Raw genomic sequence first — 5,715 nt, 5'->3', positions numbered from 1 at the left:
GCCTCTCTGCCTACTTGTGATCTCTGTCTGTCAAATAAATAAATAAAAATCTTTAAAAAACAAAACAAAACCAGATGTCTCTGAGTATGGCTCTCCCTGAACTCACTAAGAAGGAGTTGGGCCTGCCGTTTTTAAGCCCAGTTCTCATTGACTTGCCCCAGAACCAACTGTGAATAAATCAGTTAATTCGTAGACACTATGTCTTCCATATTTCAAGTCCCCAACGAGAGAGGAGAAAGAACCACCATGATTCAAGTTCTCAGGCTTATGTAAGGTCAGAACTGGCTTGTCTCAGTCCAGCCCACCCCCAACCCCACCTTCACACCCCAGGAGTGAGCAAGTGACAAGGAAAGATGAAGTGAGTACCCCCACAGCCCCATGAGCCTTCTCTGTATTCTTCAACTATCATACAACCTAAAGAGAAGTCTTAACTGTTTATAAAATCAAGAGAATTAAGGCAGCTAGAGTATTCTATTCTCTCTGAGAGACTGCTATTTCTTTCACTTTGGTTCAATTTAACTTTTGTCTGAAGTATTTTTTTTGAAATGTACTTATAGTGACTACTCCCCAAATTGTTTAAAATGTTCTCAGAAATTTTTTTTTATAAAAGCATGAAAACAACTGCAGGTAACATGTTCAACTATTCCAATATAACAACTTTGATTTTATTCCCTATAAATCTTGTACAAATTTGGAGGTAAAAGCCAAAGATATTAATGTTCCAATAGGATAAAAGAAGAACGCTCTTGCCTCAGGGTTTTGTGGTTGCCACAAAAATGCCTTGGTTTACCTAAGAGCTCAAAGTTCTTCTGTCAAAATAATTTTGCATATTTTCTGAATTATTATGACCTCAGAATACTTTTTAAGCAAAATCTGTTAGTATCTTATGAGACACCACTGGTCCTAAAAAGAGTTTAGGAAATGCTGTTTTAGAGGCTATGCTTGGTCTAATTGGCTACAAATAAGCTGATTCATGCTGTTGATTGGCTTATGGCTCTGTGACTTATTTTTCTGCTTTTAAGAATTTCCCCTCAGACATAGAATTTTCTTTAGGAAGAACTTGGAGATTTTCTAGATTAGCTCCATTTGCCTGTAGGACCAGAGTGGTTTCACTGCACACTCAAGTCCCCATGGAAAGGAATTGACCCAGTCAGAACTAGATCCCAGGTTATTAACGCTGTCTCTTGGAAACCTTCCCCTAAACTCGGCATGAAAATCTCCTATTAACTGAATGGTGGCCCTCCAAAATTCATATGTTGAATCCCTAACCCTCTCCTCCTTCAGAATGTGAGTATATTTGGAGATAGGACCTTTACAGAGGTGATTAAGTTATGGTGAGGCTCTAAGAGTAGGCCCTCATGTTACCTGACTGGTGTCTTAATAAGGAGAGAAAACTTGAACAAAAAGAGTCAGCAGTATGAGAAGCACACAGAGGAAAGATCACGTGAAGATATGGCCATCTGCAAATCAAAGGAAAAAAGCTTCAGAAGAAACCAAATCTGTGCTTGGACTTCTAGTCTTCAGAGATGTGAGAAAATTCATTTCTGTTATGTAAGTCACATGGTGCTGTGGTGCTTTGTTACGGCAGCGTTCACAAACGAATACAGGCCTTTCACTATCTGATCCCTTTATTTTCTCATTTTCCTTTACAGGTCCAGCATAAAATGTACCTTTCAAGTAAAGTGCATTCCTTGAAGATTCCTGCCTCCATCCTTCCCCAAAGAGTTATTTCTTTGTCTAGAATGTCATTTTGGGGGGGCACCTTGGTGTCTCATTTGGTTAAGTGTCTGTCTGCCTTTGATTCAGGTCATGATCTCCAGGTCCTGGAATCAAGCCCTGTGTTGGGCTTCCTGCTCAGTGGGGAGTCTGCTTGTCCTTCTCCCTTTGCCCTTCCCCCCAACTCGTGCCCTGTCTCTCTCTCTCTCTCTCTCAAATAAATAAATAAATAAATACCTTTAGAATGTTGTTTAATGGGGCACCTGGGCGGCTCACTAGGTTAAGCATCTCGTGCTTGATTTCAGCTCAGGTTATGATCTTGGGCTCATGAGATCAAGCCCCATTTTGTGCTCTGTGTTCAGCGGGGAGTCTGCTTGAGACTTTGTCTCTCTCCTTCTCCCTCTGCCCCTCCCCTCCAAAATAAATCTTTAGGCTGTCACTTATTTCTTCCCTTGCATACTATCTAATTCTACACAGTGAAGCCCCACTTCTTTAAGGCCATCCCTGACCAGCCCTGCTCATGGTGTTCATTCCTTTGGCTAACTCTTCAAAAACTATAACATATGAGTTACATTCTTTTTATACGGTTACTTATTACTAGTCATCTTTGCATGATTATGTATCTTGTCTCCTAACCACTTCTTTTAAACATTGTTTCTTTGGTATTTCCACTGTGGCTAGTCTTGCCCTGTTGATTTTTCTCAACTTCTAAAAAAGCCAGAACACATTTTCCCTAAAATACATATAGGGACATCAGTTTAATACAAATAAAATTAAACAAAACTAATGATTATGAGAATGTGTAATGGTGATATCATATCACCTTTACAATATCATAAAAATAGGCAAATCATAAAAATCTGGTTTATGTTATTATGAATTATGAATATGATTTTATGAATTTATGATAGGCAATATCATAAAAATAAGCACACTTGGTCTGCTTTCCTGATGTAATGACAAATTACTAGCATTAATGTGGGTATACAAGAAAATGATATCTAAGGCCAAATTGTTAGAACAGCAAGTTTAAAATAGATATTCCCTGGCTACTTCTTGTATTTCTTCAGTCTTGACTTTCAGTTCCTTCAGTGAACTCAATCCATAATAATGGTATTCTTGCTATTTTGTGAGTCTTCTCTGTAATGATGTTTGGTATTAAAATATTAATCTGAATTGCAGAATATATCTGAAGATTTAAAACAGCCCCTAAGCTGCTTGGCAGTATTTGTATCAAGATCCTTCTACTTGTTGAGTAGGTCTAAGATTTGGACTCTTGATAATTATCAGCTCTAAAAAACAAGAAAGAGGTCAAAGAATGAGTTTAGGACGTGCTGTTTTGGAGGCTATGCTTGGTCTAATTGATCAAGGGAAAATGAACTGAAACTCTTTCATTGGGCTACTGCTATTCAACAATGATGAATTAGAGGCCATTTTGGTCCATGTCTTGTCAAATCAAATACCATTAGACTCAAGGATGGAGTTTCTAACCAAATGTCTTTTAAAATTACATGTAAGGGCACTTGGTGGCTCAGTGGGTTAAGGCCTCTGCCTTTGGCTAAGGTCATGATCCCGGGATCGAGCCCCACATCGGGCTCTCTGCTCGGCAGGGAGCCTGCTTCCCCTTCTCTGTCTGCCTGCCTCTCTGCCTACTTGTGATCTCTGTCTGTAAAATAAATAAATAAAATCTTTTTTTAAAAATAAATTAATTAAATAAAATTATATGTGAAGATGCCCAGAAGCCATCAATATTTACTCATCCACTATTATTTTTTTCTCTTAAAAGCAAAACCTAATAGGATTCAAAACAAGAAGGCATTGTTTCCTCCTCAGCTTGGTACTTTGAGTCCCTTGGATAGTTTAATAAAATGTCAGTGATCCTTAGTTATTTCAGTTTTGTCCAATGTAACTCTCAAAAGCCAGGGGCACTGTGACACTCCTCCCCTCCAAACCAACTAAGAATGTTTCCTATGAGAGGACGTGGTCCTAGAACAAAAATTGCCTTTAGCTGAGTGTAGGGTTTACTCTCTAATTTACTCCTAAGGAATATTAGATAAACTCTGACTCACTCAGTACCAACTCCTTTACTCAAAGTCTAATTGACTATTTTACTTATAAGCCACCAAAATTATTTAGTGTGAGCATGTTCAGGCTGAAAGAGCCCCAAGTAATTGAGTAATGGATGTACCACTATTATTCTATGCTAATGTTTTAGACAGAAAATAAAGGTCAGGAAAACAAAAGCCTTGAAGATTATGTATAGTGAACTGAGGGTAGGGTAGAGGTCCTGACACTTTTTGTCACAGTGGTCTGCCTTTTATTTTAGAACATAGATTTCCTTGGAGAGTGGCCATTATAATAAAGATCATATACCTTCAAGGTTCCAATATGGTAATACTCCAAATAGATGCTAGGGGACAAATAAAATATAGGAATTTAAAGGTGACTTGCCAAGCAGGAGTCTTAATTGGATATTCACCATGACTATGCTGAATGTCAGCAGTAACTATTTGAGGAAGGAGAGGCAGGCCATAAGCAACTAAAAACTGACCTTTTAAAAATTCCCTTTAGGTTCCCAAAGTCCTTCAACTAGGAAATTATGCTTTGGAATTCAAATCCCAGGGACACTTCCCAGGACTCAAATAATTCCATAGTATCTAAGGCAGGAGAACTTCTAGTCAATACTTTTTTTCCCCTTTGATCCTAAAATTACTCACTGTTACTTGTGTACCTGTCATTGTACAAAGTTGAGTACATGATACCATTGCAATAAAAAAAATTAATTAATTAATTAAAAAAATTTAAAAAGAACACAGGCAGTAATGTAAAAGAGCTATTTTATGGGTAGACAAAAATGCACCTCATGAAATAGTTACACATTGATTAAAATCTTATACTTTATTATTTGAATTTAGTATGGAAAAATACAATTCTACCTACTTTTCTGGCAGGCATCCTCTATAATTCTCTCTCTCCTAAACATGCTTTAAACTTAAATATTAGTGAAAAGTACCTCTAACTTCCTAAGAACATTCTGTGACAGGAAAGTAATCAATGTACCTTCTGGAAATATTTTTATAATTTCAAAATTATCTTTAAAATTCAAGTTATTTGCTTAACATACTTGAAAAGTTTATTTCATTTGGCATCTTTTTTTAAGATTTATTTATTTATTATTTATTTACTTATTAGAGAGAGAGAGAGAGAGAATGAACTGTCGGGGAGGGGCAGAAGGAAGAGAGATGCATGGCTCCTTCCCAGGGCCTGGAGATCTCTACCTGAGTCCAAGGCAGATTGCTTAACCGTCTGAGCCACCTGCCAAGGTGCCCCATTTGGCATCTTTTATTGTCTCTAATCTAGTACAGACACCTAAACAAGTTATTGCTAAAAGCTCTATGCTTCGTGTGCATGTTTAATTGTTCTCACCACAGTCCCTATAGAAAGTACTACCATTAGCCACCAAAACAAGACTTAAAGAGGTCAAGTAACAGCTACTACATATTGTACTAAGGACTGAAACATAGAATGTTGTGACTCTAATGATATAGAGCTACTGAGTACATGAGAAATGCGAGGGACAGACTGAGCTGGGATGGCTGCCATTAAGAAGTGGGATAACAGAATTATAACAAAATGTAGCAATCTAAGATAATTTGGGGAAAAAAACAAAATAATAACTCTAGGTCATGAAGAAAGTTTATATTTTATGCAATATACTCTCTTTAATAAATCAAGAGAATGCATAATACATTTTAGATTTATTTCTATGAAAAATAAAATACAGCTTACTGTTTAGATGGATAAGTTTCAATTCTTTGGAAATGGAGCTCATCCTAGGCAAAAATGATAAAATGAGCAAACTTGCCTCTAAGAACCCCTTTTTCTTCTCCATGGTCTATGGTTCACTCTATCACAATCTGTTTCTAGAAAAAAGACGTTATTAGTCACTTAAAAGTTAATAAGAGCCATAGTCACTATCAATCGCTTTTCCTTGGAACA

The sequence above is a fragment of the Mustela putorius genome, unplaced genomic scaffold (assembly GCF_011764305.1).
Source record: "Mustela putorius furo isolate JIRA1106 unplaced genomic scaffold, ASM1176430v1.1 tig00003987_pilon_pilon_pilon, whole genome shotgun sequence".
Taxonomy (NCBI): Eukaryota; Metazoa; Chordata; class Mammalia; order Carnivora; family Mustelidae; genus Mustela; species Mustela putorius.
This window is presented reverse-complemented; position numbering follows the sequence as displayed.